Source organism: Ovis canadensis, chromosome 2 (genome assembly GCF_042477335.2).
Source record: "Ovis canadensis isolate MfBH-ARS-UI-01 breed Bighorn chromosome 2, ARS-UI_OviCan_v2, whole genome shotgun sequence".
NCBI classification, from domain to species: Eukaryota; Metazoa; Chordata; class Mammalia; order Artiodactyla; family Bovidae; genus Ovis; species Ovis canadensis.
The window spans coordinates 244487252-244510345 of record NC_091246.1 but is presented as its reverse complement, the minus strand read 5'-3'; the positions used below and the strand labels follow the sequence as shown (position 1 = coordinate 244510345).

General features: G+C 44.0%; 1 protein-coding gene, 1 long non-coding RNA gene and 3 pseudogenes across 2 annotated transcripts in view; 3 read left to right on the top strand and 2 right to left on the bottom strand.

Annotated features, from left to right (window-relative positions):
* The window catches only part of PTAFR (platelet activating factor receptor), an 82457-nt gene that overhangs the window by 11652 nt on the left and 47711 nt on the right, over positions 1–23094 (bottom strand). The window lies entirely within an intron of this gene.
* On the top strand, positions 523–22685 carry LOC138434340 (uncharacterized). The gene is made up of 3 exons (XR_011254751.1): positions 523–758; positions 20125–20265; positions 21605–22685. It is a non-coding gene; the product is annotated as an uncharacterized lncRNA (long non-coding RNA).
* On the bottom strand, positions 8871–10076 carry LOC138434336 (heterogeneous nuclear ribonucleoprotein A1-like; annotated as a pseudogene).
* Positions 10557–14033, top strand: LOC138434338 (translationally-controlled tumor protein-like; annotated as a pseudogene).
* On the top strand, positions 16390–19496 carry LOC138433148 (large ribosomal subunit protein eL39-like; annotated as a pseudogene).

Genomic DNA, 23094 nt, shown 5'->3' with positions numbered 1-23094 from the left:
AGCCATAAAGAGAATGAATTCTACCATTAACAGCAACATGGGCAGACCTAGAGGATATTATGCTAAGTGAAATGTCAGACAGAGAAAAACAATTATTGTATGATGTCACTTATACAGTAACAAACACAACAAAACAGAAATAGAGTTGCTGACACAGAGGGCAAACTGATGGTTGCCAGGAAGGAGTGGGAGGTTGGGCAAAACAAATGAAAGGAATTAAGAGATACAAACCTCCAATTATATTAAGAAAATAAATAAGCCACAAGGAAGTAATATGCAGCCTAAGAAACATAGCCAAAATAGTGTAATAATTTTGCATGGTACCAGATGGTTACTGGGCTTGTGGTGACCATTGTGTAGTGGATTTAACTGTTGGATCACTATTTTGCTGACCTAAAGCTAATGTAATATTGTGAGGCAACTATGCATCAATTAAAAAAAAAATGTTCCTAGAACCTCCCACCACACTTCCCCATAACTCTGCCTTTGCTTGCCTTGGCGCAGGTGCTGAGCTGGGTGGTCATAGAGTAGGGGCCTCAAAAGGAGGAGCTGGGAGGGCTGAAGAAGCTGGCCGAGAGGAAGAAAACCCTCCTGTCATGGACTTGTTCACCCTGGAATACCATCACGCGAATCAAGAAGCTCTTTCTAGGGACTTCCCCAGCAGTCCAGTGGCTCAGACATGACTTAGCAACTAAACAGCAACATGTAGCTCCCAAAGACCAGGAAAGAGATGGTATCAGCAGAGGACAAATAGCAAGGTAAGTTTCCTATCTGTCTACTCATGCTCCCCACACCAGCCCTGCCTCCACCAAGAGCTGCTGTGCCCTGGGTCACTTCCTCCGCAGGAAAAATATCTGGAGTGCATCGGAGATGAAGTCTTCTGTGGGGAGGCACCTGAGGAGCAGTGAGTCATGCATCTGAGCGCAGAATGAGGCACTGAGATCAGTGGTTCTAAGGATCTTGTAAGAACGGATCTGGCTCACCTTAGAAAGGAGCCAAATCAAGCTGTGGCCAAGACCATCCACACGAGAAGCACCGTCTCCTGTGCTTGGCCCCAGTTGGAGCCTGAGGAAAGCAGAGTAGGAAGGATGAGAAGCCTGCAAATGCTGAATACCTACAGTATGCCAAGAGTTGTCCTCATCTCACTGAATCCTCGCTAAGAACTCGAAGATTCTTAACTTTCCCATTTCACATGTGAAAGTGGTATTCTTTCAGATTCTTTGCACTGGAATCAGCAATCCACTGAAGTGAGTGCTTCCTGAGAGGGGGTGGGTTGGGATGGGAAAGCAGTATTAATTTTAAGAATCAGAAATTATGATCTGGAATACATGCACGTGGATTAGTACTCTCATGTATTAGATATTCTTCTGTGCACTTTTATTTAATCATTATGGCAACCTCATGAAGTAGGTATTAATATCATTCCCATTTTACAGATGAGAACCAGGACACAGAGAAGTGAAATGGCTCAGCTAGTAAGTGATAGAGCCAGAATCTGAACCAAGGTTCAGTCTGGATCCAGAGACTACCCCAGCTGCCTAGCCAGCTGTTTTATAGCTGACTGGGCCTGAGAAATCTTGAATGAGGGCTTTATTCCTCTCTCCTGCTGTAGACCAGCTGTCTCTGGTGTGAAGTGGCCATAGCCAGCTCCTGCGTGCCTGTCTCCTCCATTTAAGAGGCCAATCAGACTAAGACTGAAATTCCAAATTCCTGACAGACTCTGATTGGCCCATTTTAGTTCAGATCCATTCCCTTTGTCTGATCAGCTGAGTTAAGGTTGGAGGAGGGGGACAGGGTCACAAAATATAGAAGCCCCAGCACAGGAAATATGTGAAGATGAGAGGGACAGTTACCAGAAAATGAGGAAGTTTCACTGAAAAGCCACCCAAATTGTTTCTGCTATAGGGAAATAAGGCTCAGGAAGACTGAATAATTCGCCCAAGATCACTGGTAGAAAAGGATGAAGCCCAGATAAAAACTCAGGCTGGTTTGTCTCCAAATCTAAGTCCTTTACTCCATAATACACAGCCTCCTCACAAAAGCAAAAACCTTGGTTAGATGCATAAGGTAAGTTTACAAGGTAATTTTCATTTGGCCAGTATTTGTTAAGCACCTGCTACACATCAGGAGCTGTTCTAGGCAGTGGAGTTACAGGCAAATAAAACAGATAGAAGTCCCTGTTCTCATGAAACTGATGTTCAAAGTGATACAACTGAATAAGGACAGAGGCCCATCTTGGAGAAAAACACCTTTGGTTGGTGCCCCAGATGGTGGAACATGGAAAGAACGTGGACTTTGATGTCTGTCACAGACATTGGCTCCTTTTAGACATTTCCCAGTGGACTGCAAAAATGGCACCAATTCTTCACCTTTCCCAGTGCAGTCTTCCCTCAGTGTCTGCTGGGGACTTGTTTTAGGACAACCATGACTCTGCACCCCCAATTCAGATACCAAAATCTGCATGGTATTTGCACACAACCTATGCATATCCTCTGCTCTTCTTTAAATCATCTCTAGATTACTTATCATCTCTAATACATTGTAAATGCTGTTTAAATACTTGTAAATACAATGTACGTGCTATGTAAGTCATTTTCCTTTTTGGAATTCTTTTTTTCAAACATTTTTGATCCATGGTCAGTTGAATCAGTGAATGTGGAACATACAGATGTGGACAGAGAGGCAACTGTATCAACAGCCTTTGCCATGAAATGTCACAGTGCTCTCACTCAGATGCTTGTCTTAGTCACGTGTCTTGCTTTGGCCACTAGGATATTAGCAAATGTGATGTAAGGTGGGCCTTAAAAAACACTTGTGTGATAGTATTTGCCTCCTCTCCTGCCTCTGCCATTACCCAGGAGAACATATCAGAAGTAACCCATTGGTTACTAAATCAAGGTCAGACAAGGTCAGACTAAATCAGCCAATAGCCAGGCAACCTCCAGACATGTAGTGAAAGTGAAAGTGCATGGACTACACAGTCCGTGGAATTCTCTAGGCCAGAATACTGGAGTGGGTAGCCTTTCCCTTCTCCAGGGGATCTTCCCAACCCGGGGACCGAACCCACTCTTCTGCATTGCAAGTGGATTCTTTACCAGCTGAGCTATCAGGGAAGCCCCCAGACATGTAAGTCCAACCGAAATCAGTGGAGCTGCCTAGCTGACCACCAGATGTATATCCTTGTTGCTTGCTTTGGAAACGTGATTGTTTGCTATGCACTATCATTTCAGTAATAGATAGCTGATATACCCCTCAACAATGTATTAATTTTCTTTGTGACCTTGATGCAAAAGTAACTCCAAATGACCCATGCCACTAAAGAAACCATATTCTTCTTATCACCCTGGAGGATAGGTCCATGATGGAAACTAACCTTGTCAAACACATTCTCCTGAGAATTTGAATTTAGAGACAGTACAGCCAAGATAAGAGATCTTGTTAGAGGTCATTCATTACACCGGTGGCAGCAGTACTCAAGTGTCAGAGTGTCTCCCCACTGATCCTAGACCCTCCATCTCTCCTTTGGTTCCTGTCTGTCCCCTAACTTTACTTCTCCAGCTGCCTATAAATCTTTGAGCCTCGACCACATCCCTCCAGTAAATTCTCTTTTGCTGAAAACTGGCAGAGGTAGTGTCTGTTGCTTGCAGCCAAAAGGTCTAACTGCTGCTCTGCCAGCTAGACCCAAATTCAAGTTCCAGTCCTATTACTTAAGAGCTGATCGTTGTCCAGACACGGGCTGGATAGATGACCTCTCAAGAGATCCTTTGACCCTGGTGTCACCCAAGAACCGCAGGGAAATGAGAGAAGCTGTGTCAGGGGTTCTGAGTGCCAACTCCCATTCTTCCATGACAGGGGGCAGTTCCCTCCTGTCCATACAGCCAGGCAGCTGGAGTCTGGCTGGATGACTGACCCATGCTAGCTTCATGGGATGCTCCCACCTGGTCTTTGAATTTTGGGGACAGTTGCAAAGACAACTGGGAAAGTCACAGTGGGAGCAGTGCCAGGGGCACTGTCCTCACAAGCAAGTTCCTTGGCTCTATTAGCTGCCCACCCTCCTGTTTTCTGGGCCTGGTTCTCCTGCTTTCTTTTCAATCCTGGGATCCATCCAGTGTCCTTCCAATAAATTTCATTCCAGACTGAGTGTGGTTACATGCACCCAAAAACTCTGGTGTAGTAAGAACCATGCCCGTTTTACAGAAGAGGAAATGAATCTGGATTGGCATTTATTTACTTGACCAAGACTCTAACAGACTAGACTTTGAGCTCTTTGAGGACAGAGACTCTGTCTGATTCACCTCTGTGTCATCACCCTCCTGAACAGAGTCTGGCAATGAGCAGAAATTTCGTGCATATTTTGGAAAATGGGAAAGAGGAAAAGGAAAGGAAGGAGAAAAACAGAAGGAGGGAGGAAACCAAAACATAAAAGGAAGAACAAGGGAAAGCAGAACTCCCCACCACCACCCCGCAGCCCTGTGAGTTCAGGCCAACTGTCAGCCTTTTTCAGGTTCGTTTCCAAAGACGTCAGGAAGCAGATGAAGTTTCTAGAACTCAGTTCAGTTCAGTTCAGTCGCTCAGTCGTGTCCTACTGTTTGCCACCCCACAAATCGCAGCATGCCAGGCCTCCCTGTCCATCACCATCTCCCGGAGTTCACTCAGACTCACGTCCATCGAGTCCGTGATGCCATCCAGCCATCTCATCCTCGGTCATCCCCTTCTCCTCCTGCCCTCAATCCCTCCCAGCATCAGAGTCTTTTCCAATGAGTCAACTCTTCGCATGAGGTGGCCAAAGTACTGGAATTTCAGCTTTAGCATCATTCCTTCCAAGGAAATCCTAGGGCTGAACTCCTTCAGAATGGACTGCTTGGATCTCTTTGCAGTCTGAGGGACTCTCAAGAGTCTTCTCCAACACCACAGTTCAAAAGCATCAATTCTTCAGCACTCAGCCTTCTTCACAGTCCAACTCTCACATCCAACATGACCACAGGAAAAACCATAGCCTTGACTAGACGGACCTTAGTCGGCAAAGTAATGTCTCTGCTTTTGAATATGCTATCTAGGTTGGTCATAACTTTTCTTTCAAGGAGTAAGTGTCTTTTGATTTCATGGCTGAAATCATCAACCGCAGTGATTTTGGAGCCCCCAAAAATAAAGTCTGACACTGTTTCTACTGTTTCCCCATCTATTTCCAATGAAGTGACGGGACCAGATGCCATGATCTTCATTTTCTGAATGTTGAGCTTTAAGCCAACTTTTTTGCTCTCCTCTTTCACTTTCATCAAGAGGCTTTTTAGCTGCTCTTCACTTTCTGCCATAAGGGTGGTGTCATCTGCATATCTGAGGTTATTGATATTTCTCCCAGCAATCTTGATTCCAGCTTGTGCTTCTTCCAGTCCAGCATTTCTCATGATGTACTCTGCATAGAAGTTAAATAAGCAGTGTGACAATATACAGCCTTGACGTACTCCTTTTCCTATTTGGAACCAGCCTGTTGTTCCAGGTCCAGTTCTAACTGTTGCTTCCTGACCTGCATACAGATTTCTCAAGAGGCAGGTCAGGTGGTCTGGTATTCCCATCTCTTTCAGAATTTTCCACAGTTTATTGTGATCCACACAGTCAAAGGCTTTGGCATAGTCAATAAAGCAGAAGTAGAGGTTTTTCTGGAACTCTCTTGCTTTTTCCATGATCCAGTGGATGTTGGCAATTTGATCTCTGGTTCCTCTGCCTTTTCTAAAACTAGCTTGAACATCAGGGAGTTCACGGTTCACGTATTGCTGAAGCCTGGCTTGGAGAATTTTGAGCATTACTTTACTAGTGTGTGAGATGAGTGCAATTGTGCGGTAGTTTGAGCATTCTTTGGCATTGCCTTTCTTTGGGATTGGAATGAAAACTGACCTTTTCCAGTCCTGTGGCCACTGCTGAGTTTTCCAAATTTGCTGGCATATTGAGTGCAGCACTTTCACAGCATCATCTTTTAGGATTTGAAATAGCTCAACTGGAATTCCATCACCTCCACTAGCTTTGTTCGTAGTGATGCTTTCTAAGGCCCACTTGACTTCACATTCCAAGATGTCTGGCTCTAGATTAGTGGTCACATCATCATGATTATCTGGGTCGTGAAGATCTTTTTTGTACAGTTCTTCCGTGTATTCTTGCCACCTCTTCTTAATATCTTCTGCTAGGTCCAGACCATTTCTGTCCTTTATCGAGCCCATCTTTGCATGAAATGTTCCCTTAGTATCTCTAATTTTCTTGAAGAGATCTCTAGTCTTTCCCGTTCTGTTGTTTTCCTCTATTTCTTTGCACTGATGGCTGAAGAAGGCTTTCTTATCTCTTCTTGCTATTCTTTGGAACTCTGCATTCAGATGCTTATATCTTTCCTTTTCTCCTTTGCTTTTTGCCTCTCTTCTTTTCACAGCTATTTGTAAGGCCTCCCCAGATAGCCATGTTGCTTTTTTGCATTTCTTTTCCATGGGGATGGTCTTGATCCCTGTCTCCTGTACAATGTCACAAACCTCATTCCATAGTTCATCAGGCACTCTATCTATCTGCACACCCCAAAATGGCACAATCCCAACCCTTCCCTCATCTGAAAGGACAGCAGAGTGTAAAGAAGAAAAGACAAGTTTGGAAGTCAGATTTGGAATTTACCCACCTGCTGGGTATATGACCTTGGAACAAACCTTAGGGTCCTGATCCAAGGATGAGCATGTGCATCTGTGATTTTAAGAGATGAGAACTGCACCCAGAGCAAGGGGCTGGGATTTCGTGGTGAACAGACACAGACAGAGACCTTGCTCCCCTGGAGCTTACTGACTCGTAGTGGTTGTGTTGAGGAGAACAAGAATTAATAAAATGAGTAGACGACTAAATGGAAAATTAGAATTGTGTTAGCACTGCCTGGGTGAAATACACAGTCTATCAGGGAAATCAATGACAGTTTACAATGGGAGAATTTGATCTCATCCAGGAGATTGAAAAGGGTCCAGGGAAATATGAAAGGTGAATTAGAAGTCTAGCAGACTACACAGAATATGCCATGGTTAAATGATGAGGAAGAATATGGCAAGTTTGAGGGGGGAAAAATAAATAAATGACCAAAAGACTTTTTTTGTAAAAAAAACAAACAAACAAACAAAACTTTTTATTTTATATTGGAGTATAGCCAATTAACAATACTGTGATAGTTTCAGGTATGCAGCAAAGGGCCTCAGCCAGACACATATATATATTCACCCTCTGCTAAACTTCCCTTTCATCCAGGCTGCCACATAACATTAAGCAGAGTTCTATGTGCCATACAGTAGGACCCTGCTGGTTATCCATTTTAAATATAGCCATATGTACATGTCAATCCCAAACTTCCTACGTATCCCTTCCCCCCATCCATCCTCCACCTCCAGCAACCATAAGTTCATTCTCTAAGTCTGTGAGTCTGTTTCTGTTTTGTAAGTATTCATTTGTATCATTTCTTTTTAGATTCCACATATAAGGGTTGTCATACAATGTTTCTCCTTCTCTGACTTACTTCACTCAGTATGACAATCTCTAGGTCCATCCATGTTGCTGCAAATGGTATTATTTCATTCTTTTTAACGGCTGAGTGATATTCCATGAAACTATGTGTGTATGTACCACATCTTTTTTCCCCGTTCCTCTGCTGATGGCCATTTAGGTTGCTTCCATGTCTTGGCTATTGGAAACAGTGCTGCAATGAGCATTGGGGTGCAAGTATCCTTTTGGACCATATTATCCTCCAGATATATGCCCAGGAGTGGGATGACAGGGTCAGATGGTGTTGTAGCCATGCGTTCCAGGAAACAAACTCACTCAGAAGGACAATGCAGATAGTGGAGTGCAGTTTATTACACCGGCGGGCCCAAGGCAGAGTTTCCTCTTAGCCAAGGACCCGAAACAGCATTTGTGGAAATCTTTTATACCCTATGTGTACGTGTCCGAACCCACCACCCCAAATTCCTTGAGATTTACATAAACCAAGGAAAATACCATCCCAATAACCCCATCATTCACATGCTATGTGCTCATGTGCTCAGTCAAACAATTAGCCAATAATCAATAAACCTGAGGTTACACTCAGATAGATACAGAAAAGTTTATGGCCTGTCTGGAGGAAGGGGTGATTAGTGTATGTTTTCTCTTAGGCGATGAGTAACCTAGATACGATCTTCAAGGTTCCCCTGTCTGGAGGGGGTCTTATCCTTCTGTTGCTGTTTTCATAGGCACTAAACACAGAGTTCAGAGTCCATTGGAAAGGTGGCTGAGCATGATCAGCATGAACAGGGCTAAGATGGAGTTCAGGCCCTATCAATTCTTTCTTCATTGGTAGCTCTAGTTTTCGTATTTTTAAGGAAACTTCATACTGTTCTCCATACTGGCTATACTAATTTACGTTCCCACCAACAGTGTAGGAGGGTTCCTTTCTCTCCACACCCTCTCAGACATTTATTGTTTGTAGATTTTAAAATGATGTCTATTTTGACTGGTGTGAGGTGATATCTCAGTTTAGTTTTGATTTACATTTCTCTAGTAATTAGCAATGTTGAACTTCTTTTCATGTGTTAGCCATCTGTATGTCTTCTTTGAAGAAATGTCTATTTAGATACTCTCTTCATTTTTTGATGGGGTTGTTTGTTTTGATGCTATTAAGCCTCATGAGCTGTTTGTAAATTTTGGAGACTAATCCCTTGTCAGTCACATTATTTGCAAATATTTTCTCCCAATCTGCGCATTGAGAGACCAATAGACCAATAGACTCCTAAAAAAAAAAAAAAAAAGACACTTATTCAGCGTCATGATCAGACTATTACATTTAGCAATCAACAGCATGGGCACCAAAAAAAAAAAAATCTACATTAAAACCCTTTGTTGGAATGCTTTACACTTTCCACAGAACAGAAACTAAAATAACCTGTTATACAATTAGCCACAAGTACAGTCCTCGAGTTTTTTGCCCATACACATGAGTACTGTCTAAAACATGTCTTCTTTGTAGCAGCTAGGCCCTGCCGCCACTGCGCTTGGCTGAATTCACAAATCTGTTGTAACCCGTCTCTGCCACTTCTCTGGCTGTCCTCTCCGGCTTTGTTTCCTGGCAGTAAATAAAACCTTCCGCCACTGCCATAGTTACTGCTGCTGCTGAAACCACCTTAGCCAACTTGGTTTCATGGTTTGGCAAAGTATCGGCCTCCACCACCATCAGGGCCAGAACTGCCTCCAAAGTTTCCTCCTTTCATGGGTCCAAAATTTGAAGATCGATTGTTGTAATTGCCAAAATCACTGTAGCTTCTGCCACCTCCAAAATTGCTTCCATCATTACCAAATCCTTTATAACCATCCCCACTTGCCACCATATCTGCCACCAACAGAGCCACCTCGACCACTGAAGTTTCCTCCGTGACCAAAGTTGTCATTCCCCCTGAAACCACCTCCACGACCGCCACCAGCATTTCCAGAACCGCTTCAACCTCTCTGGCTGGATGAAGCACTAGCCATCTCTTGCTTAGACAGGGCTTGTCTCACTTCACAGTTGTGGCCATTCACAGTGTGGCATTTCTGAATGGCAGTCTTGTCTACGGAGTCATGGTCATCAAAGGTTACAAAAGCAAAGCCTCTCTTTTTGCCACTGCCTCGGTCAGTCATGATTTCAATCACTTCAATTTTCCCAGACTTTTTTCCCATTATTTTCAAAATAATCTCCCAGGTGACGTTCTTTGGTGTCTTCTTTAATGCCACCAGCGAAAATCTTTTTCACAGTTAGGAGGGCACCAGGTCTTTGAGAATCTTCTCTTGAGACTCCCTGCTTTGGTTCCACAACTCTTCGGTCCACCTCGTGTGGCCTCGCATTCATGGCCGCATCCACCTCCTCCACCGTGGCGTATGTGACAAAGCCGAAGCCTCTGGAGCGCTTGGTGTTTGGATCCGTCATTACCACACAATGGGAGTGTTCCCCATTGCTCAAAATGGCTCCTCAGACTCTCTTCAGTTGTTTCAAAGCTCAGTCCTCTGATGAAGAGCTTCTGCAACTGTTCAGGCTCTTTGGGAGACCGTGACTTAGACATGACGGCAGTGGGGCGGGGGAAGACATCAACAATGCTTTCTCGGCGGCATCCATAGGTGCAGAAAACCCAATAGACTCTTAAAGGGAGAGAAACAGATTAGAGAAACAGACAGGGAGCAGACCCTGTAAACCCTGAGATACCATGGGAAGGATTTTGATCTCTCTCCTAAGGGCAATGGAAAGCCAGTGATGTGTTCTGAGTGGGTGAGTTAAATGATCAGATTTGCATTTTGGAAAAATAACCCTGGCAATGTGTGGAAAACAAACTGGAGGTGGATCCTAATGGACCCAGAGACTAGTTTAGGCAGCCAGTGCAGAAGTCCAGACAAGAGCTTAGACGAAAGTGGTAGCTTGGAGTGAAAGGTGAGTAGACAGAGAAATCGATGTTTTTAAGATCAAGAAGGTAAAATTGAAAAAGCTCAATCAAACTTCAAAGGGTTTTGAAATGGGTATTATTCCCATTCAGTGTGGAAGATTTTTTTTGTTTTTGTTTTTGCTTATTGTTTGTTTTTGTTTGGTTTTAATGATTATTGTTACTACAAATAAAATTCAATCAAATAATTTAAAAAATAAAAAAGAGAGGACTTCCCTGGTGGTTCCAGTGACTAAAATCTGCACTCCCAATGCAGAGGGCCTGAGTTCAATCCCTGGTCAAGGAACTAGATCCCACATGCCAACTGAGAGTAAAATTTTCGCAACTAAAAGATTCCATGTGCTGCAGTGCAGATCTGACAAGACCTTGCAGTCAAAGAAGTAGATAACATGTATTAAGGGAAAACGAAAAGACTCAGCTAAGGATTGGATTGGGAGGAGGAACTAAGGATGATTGTCTAAGTTTCGGATTCCCATAACTGGAGGGTTGGTGGCTCCAGTTACTGACTTAGAGCTGGATTTGGCAAGGTTTTAGACATCTTGAATTTGGTGGGCCATTGAGACAGCCCAGTGGAGGTGTTAAATGGACATTTAGATATACTGGTCTGGACTCAGAAATATTTGAGCTGGAAATGTGAATATGTAACCATAGTTGGTAATCATACCCTGGACTCAGTGAGCTTGCCTGGGGAGAGAATATAGAGCAAGGATAGAAGAGGTCTAGAGCTGAAAGCTGAGAAACCCAATATTCAAAGTCAGGTAAAAGAGGATAGATCTACAAAAGACAAAAAAGAGTAGTCAGAGAGGTGGCAGGCAAAGGAGATAATAGATACTTGTTACCTTTACCATCCAGGATCCACTCTTTGATGGGCAGAATAATGTCTACCTCTCACCCTGTTCCTCTGGCCCAAAGATGTCCACGTTCTAATCCCTGGACTCTGTGAATATGTTACCTTACATGGTAAAAGGAACTTTGCAGATATGCTTAAGTCGAGGGTTTTTAAATGGGGAAATTACCCTGGATTATCCAGATGGTTCCAGTGAAATCACAGGGTCCTTACGTAAGAGCGGAAGGAGGGTCAGAGTCAGAGAAAGAAATGTAACAACAGAACCAGAAGCGGGAGTGATATGACCATGAGCCAAGGAAAGTAGGGAGTCTCCAGGAGCTGGAAAAAGGAAGGGAAGGGATTCGCCCCAGAACCTCCTGAAGGAACACAACTCTGCCAACACCTTGATCTCAGCCTCGAAGTCTCAGTTCAGACTTCTGACCTCCAGAGCTATAACAGAATAATTTGTGTCATTTGAAGCCACTGTGTTTGCAGTTTCCTGTTACTGCTGTAACAAGCCATTACATGTTACATGCCCCCTCTTCTTCTGACAACAGTACCCAGTTTTTCTCTGGGGGTAGCAGCCCCACTCTAAGCCTACCTACTCCAGGGAAGCTGTTTCTAAGCTGAGGCTCCGGACGTGGAATAGGAGACCTTGCCTAAGCCAGTCTCCCGTTCTAAGCCTCTCCAAGCCTCCCCAAGCCACGTTCATCAATCAAGATTGTGCCTATGATCTCAGCCAGCTCCATCAGACCAAATCTCAGACTTCATGCTAGGGCTGCTGGGGGAAGAGCCTCACTTGTCTTTGCTGAATGTGAATGAGGAAGAACATAGCCCTGGGAGTCATTGGGCAGCCGTCTCTCAGCCAGGGGAGAGAGACTGTCTGAGAACACAGTCTATACGGGATGGTAGAGCTGAGAGATAGAAAAAAAGAAAGAAGAGTATCCAGGTCCGTCTTGTCAAAGCCATGGTTTTTCCAGTAGTCATGTATGGAAGACCATAATGAAAGCTGAGCACCGAAGAATCGATGCTTTTGAACTGTGGTATTGGAGGAGACTCTCGAGAGTTCCTTGGACTGCAAGGAGATCAAACCAGTTAATCCTCAAGGAAATCAGTCCTGAATATTCATTGGAAGGACTGATGCTGAAGCTGAAGCTCCAATACTTTGGCCGCCCGATGCGAAGAACTGACTCATTGGAAAAGACCCTGGTGCTTGGAAAGATTGAAGGCAGGAGGAGAAAGGGACAACAGAGGACGAGATGGTTGGATGACATCACCAACTCGATGGACATGAGTTTGAGCAAGCTCTGGGAGTTGGTGATAGACAAGGAAGCCTGGCGTGCTGCAGTCCATGGGCTTGCAAAGAGTCAGACACAGCTGAGTAACTGAACTGAACTGAATTGAACCAGATCCTAACACAGGGCTGTTATTTATCTGGTACTCATTGGAATGGCTGATTATTGTTGAAATACTTCTGTTGGGAAGTAAATGTTTCCCAGAACCCCCTGGGGATAGGAATCATTCTCCTACTTTCTCCTAGTTACCTTTCTGGAACCTCTGAACTTCCCTATGATCCAGTAACTAAAGAGTTAATGCTTGGTTCAGCAGGAGACTTCCAGGACATCTCCTCTGACATCTGTTCAATGACAACACAATGCCAATTGTTAAGTATTTTAAATGTCTCTTCTGTCTCTATACTATTGTTTGAATCCCTCTATTCAACTGGGTCAAAACGTGTAATCCTGGACTCTTCTTTTGATGTTGTTGAAGCCAGTAGAAGTCAAAGTTTCTGTCACTTGATAATCAAAAGAGATCCCACACTTTTCTCCTCCCATCCCCCCTCCCCAAGCACATCCTTGCTAACTTCAAAACCTATCAGTTATTGGGACTTACCTGGTGGTCCAGCGGTTAAGAATCTACCTGCTCAGAGTGCTTACTCTGAGCTCCAGGCTCCTAGGAAGCTAGCAACAAAGTCATGTCCCTCCAGTTGCCATCATGATCATCTACCAGGACCACATCAGCCCTCATGAGATGTTCTCCAGCACCTACAAGATCTGGGAGGTCGCAGAGGGCTGTATCTGGAGGTGAAGGGGAAGGTGATCAACAGGACAAAAGGTAACATTGATGAATCACTCATTGGTGGAAATGCTTTCTCTGAAGGCTTGGAAGGCTAAGGTACTGAAAGCACAGTAATCACTCATGTCACTATTGTCATGAACCATCACTTGCAGGAAACCACCTTTACGAAAGAAGCCTACAAGAAGTACATCAAAGATGACACGAAGTCAATCAAAGGGAAACTTGAAGAACAGAGACCAGAAAGAGTAAAACCTTTTATATGGCAGAAGCTGCAGAACAAATCAAGTACATCCTTGCTGACTTCAAAACCTGTCAGCTCTTGGGACTTGCCTGGTGGTCCAATGGTTAAGAAACCACCTGCCAGTGCAAGGGTCCCGGGTTCAATCCCTGCTTTGGGAGATCCCACATGCCACAACTACTCAGTAGGAGCTCAAGACCCTACAAACTGCAACTACTAAAGCCAGAGCATTTACAGCCCGTGCTCAGCAACAAGAGAAGCCACTGCAATGAAGACCCAGAACACCACATAAGTAAATAATACATTTTTTTAAATTGTCCATTTTTTATCAGCGAAAACATGAATCCAGATGGCATGGTTTCTCTGTTGAACTACCATGAGGATGGTGTGACCCCCCCCCATATATGATTTTAAGGATGGCTTACAAGTGGGAAAATGTTAACAAACTTGGCAGTGACTTTGGAGCCATCACCTGTTGTCACAACTGACCAGCTGCTGTTTTTTATCCACAAAAACACTGGGACTGATGTCAGCTTGAGCTCTTCATTTATTTTGATGCTGATTTGTTTGAAGTGGAGGCATTGTTTTTGAGGGGAAAAAAATATGTCATGTAGTTTGTCTAAAATAAAATGCATATAAACTCAAAAGGGAGAGAGAGAGACCCCGCAAACAGCAGGGAAATGTGAGGTTGCAGAAGCCAGGGGATGAGAGTTTTAAGAAGAAAGGAATGCTTAACAGAGTCAAACGCTGAGAAGTCAAGTGGGAACACTGACACCACGTAAAGATGTAAACCATCTGAGCCAGAGGCAAGTGGTCCTTGTGAGATGGGCCCTCTCCCCTCGTGTCTCCCACAGCTCCATTCAACAGTATTCATACAGGTTAGATTTAGCTGTGTGTAACAGAAAATCCCAAATAACAGAAGCTTAAACAAGAGACAATTGTGTTTCTCTGTCAAATAAAAGTGGTCCAGAGGTAGGCAGAAAAGGGCAGGAATGGTACACCAACAGTATCATGGACCCAGGCTCTTCGTATCACTCTGTTCTACCATCATGGCTAAGAGCTTCCATTTTCAAGGTCACTTCAAGGCCAAATACAGCTGTTGGAGCATCAGATTCCAGGCGAGAAGAGAAAGGAGGGAAAAGCAAAAGAGGCTCATTTGACTGAGTCAACCCCTTGAAGTAACGTCTCCAGAAGTCCTTTCAACTCTTCCACTTACACCTCATTGGCTAAAACCTAGTCAGAAGGCTGGTTCTAAAGAGTTCTAATAAAGAATCAAATTTCAAAAAAAGAAAGGAGGCTGGCTCCCTGTAGCAGTAAGGAAATGTAGTCTTTTTTTTACTATTTTTTTTTCAAGATTTATTTATTCATTTTTGACTGTGCCAGGTCTTCACTGCTGCTCTCTGGCTTTTTTCTCTAGTTGTGGTAAGTGGGGGCTACTCTCTATAGTTTCTTTACCCGGGCTCCTCTTTGCAGTGGCTTCCGAGCATGGGCTCTAGGCATGAGAGCTTCAGTGAAAGCGAAAGTCGCTCAGTTGTGCCTGACTCTTTGTGACCCCATGGACTATACAGTGCATGGAATTATCTAGGCCAGAACACTGGAGTGGGTAGCCTTTCCCTTCTCCAGGAGATCTTCTCGACCCAGGGATCAAACAGGGTCTCCTGCATTGCAGGTGGATCCTTTAGCAACTGAGCCACAGGGAAGGCCGAGAACTTCAGTAGTTGCAGCGTATGGTCTCAGTAGTTGTGCCACATGAGCCTAGCTGCCAGGTAGCACGTGAGCATCCTCCCAGATCAGGGATCGTATCTGTGTCTCCTGCATTGGCAGGACCACTGGACTACCAGGGAAGCCCTGGAAATGTAGTCTCTGAGCTGGTTGCATCGTTACTTCAAATAAAATAGGGGTTCTTCTGTTTTGGACTAGGGAGAGGATAGATGTTAGGTAACTGGTAATATCAGTGCTCACATATAATTGTTCATATAATTGTTCTTGACAGATTGCCCAATGGTATTGCCTCCATTGTAACCCCCTTGCCATCTAACACATCTATGCAATAGTTGTCATCACCTCCATTTTTACAGTTGGAGAAACTGAAGTTCAGACTTGGGCAATCAGTTACCTAACGCCAAACCGCTAGTGATGACGGAATTGGGAGACAAATCCAGATCTAACTCCAAGGCCAGAGTTCTTCCCCATGCCCCACCTTGCCTTTCTCAACAATTTTTGGCTGCTACTGTAGTTAAAATTCAGTTGTTGTAAAACATCCATGATATTGCAGGCCATGGGATCAAGTATAAACAATGAAACAATGGGATGTTAGGACTGACATTATTCACTGTGTGCATGCATGCTGAGTTGTGTCTAACTTCAGCCGTGTCTGATTCTTTGCAACCCTATGGACTGTAGCTTGTCAGGCTCCTCTGTCTGTGGAATTCTCTAGGCAAGAATACTGGAGTGGGTCGCCATGCCCTCCTCCAGGGGATCTTCCTGACCCAGGGACTGAACCTGGGTCTTCTGCACTGCAGGCAGATTCTGGTGAGCCGCTGGGAAAGCCCTGACATATACATACTGCTGTGTGTAGAACAGATAGCTAGTGGGAACCTGTAGTATAACACTGGGAGCTCAGATTGGTGTTCTGTGATGACCTAGAGAGGTGGGATGAGAGTGGGCGGGAGAAAGGTTCAAGAGGAAAGGAATATATGTGTACATATATTTCACTTTATAGTACAGCAGAAACATGCAAGGGCAGAAAGAGAAGAGGACGTCAGAGGATGAGATGGTTGGATGGCACCACCGATGCAATGGACGTGAACTTGGGCAAACTTCGGGAGATGATGAGGGATGTGGAGGCTCGGTGTGCTGCACTCCATAGGGTCGCAAAGAGTTGGACATGACCGGGCAACTGAACAACAAAAACAGATTAGCAACAAGGACCTACTGTATAGCACAAGGAAGTATATTGATTATCTTATAATAACTATAATGGAAAAGAATATATATATATATGAACCACTTTGCTGTATACCTGAAACTAATACAACATTGTCAATCAACTATACTTCAATTTTTAAAAAATGTAGTTAAAAAAAGAAACAATGGGGACTTCTCTAGTGGTGCAGTGGGTAAGAGTCAACCTGCCAGTGCAGGAGACATGTGTTCAAACCCTGGTCCGGGAAGATTCCACAGGCTGCAGAGCAGCTAAGTCCATGTGCCAGAACTACTGAAACCTGCGCGCTCTAGGGCCCGAAAGCCACAGCTGATGAGCCCCTGTGGCGCAACTACTGAAGCCCACGCACCATCGCGCCTGCGTTCTGCCACAGGAGAAGCCACGGTGATCGTAACTAGAGAGTAGCCCCCATGGCAACGAAGACCCAGCACAGCCAAAAGTAAAGGTGCAATGAACTATGCAAAGCAGTTATCATCTCCTGCTTTACCAGTCTCCCCCTCCCTCTCCTTAGTGCCCCCTGGGCACATGATAAGTGTGTACCCCACGGGCACTGTAAGTTACTGCCCTCTCTGGACAACCCTCAGTCTGGGGGGCAGCATTGGTGCCAACTGAGGAGGTGAGGTAGGGTACCAGCTGTTAATCTGAGGAGAGACAGGCCTCTTGTCATCCAGGAGCAAGCAATGATGCATCCTAAGTGTCAAATTGTTCTCTTCCTAGGAACCAGAAAAGACGTTTACTATAGCCATTTTCAAATAAGGAGACTGAGGCTGGGGAGGCTCAGTGATTTGCCTAAGTGACTACACAGCCAGTGACAGAGCTGAGATTCAAAAAATTTGTAGCATTTAATGATTTCTGTGGTGTAAACACCCAGTCAAGCTAGCAATGTGATGTCTCTGAACATAGAGCTGGGAAGAGATGCTCCCGGTGGACTCTCACAAGCCGGATGACCTGGCTTTAGCTCTGAAAAGCAAGCATAACCCGCCACTGCGTTTTTAACACGTCTGCCATTTTGCTACAGTGTGAGGACAGAGACTTCTTTTGTTGCTCCCACCTCGCATGGCAGAGGGCTACCGAAAGGCAGTCACTGAAAGTTGGGAATGAAAGGACACTCGTTCTCTTTTCACGAGGCCACGTTGCCTCAGATAGTCACATGTTGCAAGAATATCACGTGTATAGAATCTCAGTGACTCAGCCCTTTCACACAGAGTAACACAAGCAGAGTTTGATGAATCCACGGCAGGCAACCCCGCCTTGAACATGATGAACCCACCGTGAGAAAAGCTCCTTTGGAAGTCTGAATTTCTCTCATTTCACCCCACTTCTTCCTACCCAATCCTCCCATTTTCCCAAGTGGTATGTGTGTGTATGTGTTCACATAAAATGTGCTCTCATAGCCATTTTTAAGGGTATAGTTTAGCGGCATTGAGTGTATTTCCACTGTTGTTCAATGATCATCACCATCCATCTCTAAAACTCTTTTATCTTCCCAACTGAACCTCCATAGTCATCAAATGATCACTCCCCATTACCTCTCCCCCAACCCTGATAACCACCGTTCTGCTTTCTGTTTCTACAAATGTATTGCCCTAGGCACCTTATACAAGTGGAATCAAACAATATTCATATTTTTATGACTGGCTTATTTCGCTTATCATGATGTCCTCGAGGTTCATTCATACTGTAGCATGTAGCATACTTTTTAAGGCTGAATAATATCCCCTGATTTTGTATACACCTGCATTTTGTTTATCCATTCATCTCTCGATGGACACTTCGGTTGCTTCCATGGTTGGTTATTCTGAATACTGCTGCTATGAACCTTGGCATTAAAGTTCCTGCTTTCAGTTCCTTTGGGTATATAACCAGAAGTGGAATTACGAGGTCATAGGGTAATTCTGTGTTTAAGTTTTTGAGGAACTTCATGCTGTTTTCCATAGCAACTGTGTTATTTTACATTCCAACCAGCAATGCACAAGGATTCCGTTTTTCCACAGCCTTGCCCACTCTTGTTATCTTCTGTTTTCATGTCATCTTGGTTTTGATATGCATTTCCCCGATGATTAGCGATGCTGAGCATTTCTTTCATATGCTTGTTGGCCTTCTATATATCTCCTTTGGAGGAATGTCTATTCAAGTCTTTTACCCATCTCCTAAATGACTTGTTAGTTTTTTATTGTTGAGCTGTAGAAGCTCTTTATATATACTGCATATCACTCCCTCATCAGATATGTGATTTGCAAATAATTTCTCCCATTCAATGGGTTGCCTTTTATTTTTTTAAGACAGGCCCTGTGAAAAGAGTCACTTTCATTTTTTAGAAAATATTTATTTATTTGGCTGCACCAGGCCTTAGTTGCAGCACTCAGGATCTTTGATCTTCCTTGTGGCACATGGGTTCTTTTATTCATAGTTAGAGCATGCAGGATCTGTTAGTTGTGGCATTTGAACTCTTAATTGCATGTAGAAACAGGGATCAAACCAGGGCCCCCTGTGTTAGGAGCACAGAGTCTCAGCCACTGGACCACCAGGCAATTCTCATGGGTTGCCTTTTAACTCTGATGATAGTGCCCTTTAATGTCCCATCCTTTCTTTTAAGGAACTGATTCATCATTTCCTTCCAAAGGCCAAAACCCCTGACTCATGTATGTGGCAGTTCTTCTTAAAAACCTCTCTGAGCTCCTCTTTTCTCTTCTCTGCCATCCTACAAACCATTGAATTTGCTCTTCACCACGTCTTCTCACAAGACTTTCAGGATCAAGCGTCTCCTGGCCAGAAAACAAAAGCAGAATCATCCCATTCCTCAATGGATTTGAATGAAAACTGGTAATAATACCAGGTAAAACTCCAAGAGAAGACACAGGAGAAGAACCAAGCTGGGTCTATAAGAAGCCTCACATATGAAGTGGTACACGTTTATGCTGTGTTAAGGTCACTTGCATGTTAACTAACCAAATCACTGTATCGAGCATATCACAACTGTCTGAACAGCTTATGGGAGAGATGGAATGCTTGGCTCCTAATGGCCCATGTTTCCTCACTAGCCGTCTATGTGGTTCCATGGCAAATATTTGAAAACTTTTGTTGGACCAAAAAAAAAAAACAAAAAAGAAAAACCCGTCTCTGAATATATTTTAGAATGACCCAGGAATTTATATAAAAAGAAAGTCAGACTAATCACACTCTGTTCTTCTTGTTAAAAAACAAAATTTAACTAAGTAGATTTTAAAGATCTTATTAGCTTTATTCAATAATTCATGAATCAGGCAACATCCCATCTAACAGGCAAAAAGGAGCAGTATAAAATGAAAGATTTTTATGGGTAAAAGGGAGTGAGGACAAGGAAGTTTTACTAACAAAAAACCTGACTGGTAGTGGCAAGTTCATCTTCCTTTAGGAGCCAGGGAAGGCAGGGGTATATGAGGCTGATGACCTCGCTAATTAGGTGATTTCAGATGGACTGGTTTAAGATTCCATTACTGGGAGACGCTAAACCTGCAATCAAGTTAGGTATTAGGTCTTGGTTTCGTGACTTGGGGTTTAGCATAAGTGACTCCATTTTGGCCCTTGTTTTTAATACTCTCTTTCACAGTTTCACAGTTCTAAGGAAAATTCATTTGAGTATGCAATTTGAACTTCATGAAAAGGAGCCAGGGAGAAGGGGTTGTGGCCTGGAGTGGAAAAAGAGGCTGTGGAGAACGACGCACTCTATCAGAGCAGGACATGGCCTTTAGTAAGTATTTATTTTGTGCCAGGCACTGTTCTAAGCAGCTTTAAATCCTCAAAATCACACTATTACATTCACAGTAAAATTATTCCGATCTTACAGATGAAGAAACAGAGGCAGAAATTGAACCCTGGCCATGTGGATCCCACAAGGAATTCCCTTGTGGCTCAGCTGGTAAAGAATCCACCTGCAATGCAGGAGACCTGGGTTCGATTCCTGGGTTGGGAAGATCCCCTGGAGAAGGAAAAGGCTGCCCACTCCAGTATTCTGGCCTGGAGAATTCCATGGACTGTATAGTCCATGGGGTCACAAAGAGTCAGACATGACTGAGCGAGTTTCACTTCACTTCATATGGACACCAAGGCCACTTTACTGATCATTATATGACACTGTGTATTCTTTAGACTTGGAATTATCTGCATTCAAACTCAAATGAATGGGCTTCTCTGGTGGCTCAGACAGTAAAGAGTCTGCCCGCAATGCAAACTTCCCTAGGTTGGGAAGATCCCCTGGAGAAGGGAATGGCTACCCACTTCAGTATTGTTACTTGGAGAATTACATGGACAGAAGAGCCTGGCAGGCTACAGTCCATGTGGTCACAAAGAGTCGGACATGACTGAGCAAGTAACAAACTCAAATGACTAAAGAGAACATGATTACAAGCCCATTAGTAGAAAGAAAATGAAAGTTGCTCAATCACGTCCAACTCTTTGTAATACCATGGGCTATACAGTCCATGGAATTCTCCAGGCCAGAATACTGGAGTGAGTAGCCTTTCCCTTCTCCAACGGATCTTCCCAACCCAGGGATCAAACCCATGTCTCCCGCATTGCCAGCAGATTCCTTACCAGCTGAGTCACAAGGGAAGCCCGAGAATACTGCCCATTAGTAATCTGAGAGAAATTCAAACTAAATTCAGCTAGAGAAGACTCCGTGCAGCAAAAGAGACCCAGTGCAGCCAAGCAAGCAAGTTTTTTAAAAAAAAGCAATGCTGCTTGGGAAAAAACAAAAAGTGAGAACCAGAATGAAGCCCATAGCCCAATTTATATAAATCATGCCTTTCATGTAAATTTTAAAACATTATGCATGGAAAATAATACTACATTTTCAAAGGGAACATAAAAGTCAAAGATATGTGTTGCCCACACTAGAACTATTGTGGGGGTTGGGCCTGGAGAATGGCGATGAAGGAAAATGACAGGCATTCAGATGGAAAAGTGGACCAGAGCAGCATCTTGCAAAAATGGAGGTGAGAAAAGGGTCTGTGCATCTCAGTTCTACCAAGGTATTGTTATATGACCTTGGATGAGTCATTTCATGCCTTGATACTTGTTTTTCTTATCAGGAAAATAGGAAGATATGAGCCTTCACACCATATATCATGAAGGATGTCGACAGAGGAAGTCAGCGCAGCAGAATGGAAAGTGCATGGCCTTTGGACATGACCCAGCTGATCACTGAGTGGCTTTGGGGAAGCTCTTGACTTTCAGATTCTATTTTAAATGAACTGGTCAACACAGGCTTCACTGAGAAGGGGACATTTGAGCAAAGGCTTGTAGGAGGCAATGGAGTGAGCTATACAGAAATCTGGGGGGAAAGTAATTCATGCAGAGGAGAGTCAATTCCATCCATAGGTAAGGACGTAACATTCCCTTCACAGTGCCGGCCACATGGTCTGTGCTCAGCAGCTGTTGACTGTTCACGTACCCCTTTCCCTCCTCCTGCAGAAACATCAGGATCCAGGTCACCTTCTAGCTCCAGTGACAATGGCACTCTGGCCTCAGAAGCTCTTTGGAACCCTGCATTCACTGCAGGAGTGCCCTCCCTAGCGGACCACAGGAGCCTCAGCCCAGGAAAGTCATCCCTACGGGGGCTTTCATAGGGAGCACAGAAGCCCCAAGGGAGAGAGGCAGGGACCTCACCAGCTACTCTTCCCCTCATGAGATGCCTACTCCAGCACTCATCAAAGCTAGGACAGTGCCTAGAGGGGCTTGGGCCAGGGTGCAGTCACATGGGAGAGGAGAAAAAGGAAGAAACCCATATTTATTCAGGCAGATCTGGGTTTGAACATTACTCTGCCACTGAGTAGCTCAGGTACGCTTACACATCCCTGAAGCCCTCTGAGCTTCAATTTCCCCATCTAGAAAATGGACATGAAAATAAATCTATACAGTGGTTGTGAAGAATCAGTGAGATAAGATCTGTGAAAGCAGCAAGCAAGTATCTGGGGCTCACAAAAAGTAGGCCCCTTCCTTTTGTGACAAGTAGTTGCAAAGCATCCACTGTCTTGTTTAGTCAGCTTGGATCCTTATTTGTTGTGTTCATTTCTATGGGGATTGAATTGAATCACCTACCTTTCAAGGAGGGTGTGAAGCCATAGTGAGATATTAGATTAAAAACTGCTTAGCATAACTACTGGACCAAAATAGGTATTCCATAAGTGTTTGTTGGTTACCTGGATGGATGGGTGAATGGAGACATGTATAAGTAGATGGATGGATGGACAAATGGACAGATGACTGGGTAGGTGGGAGGACAGCTTACTGGTAATTATGTCAGGGGTCTTAGGAAGCATCACTATGAACAAAGCTAGTGGAGGTGATGGAATGCCAGTTGAGCTATTTCAAATCCTAAAAGATGATGCTGTGAAAGTGCCACACTCAATATGCCAGCAAATTTGGAAAACTCAGCAATGGCCACAGGACTGGAAAAGGTCAGTTTTCATTCCAGTCTCAAAGAAGGGCAATGCCAAAGAATGTTCAAACTACTGGAAAATTGCACTCATCTCACCTACTAGTAATGCTCAAAATTCTCCAAGCCAGGCTTCAACAGTTT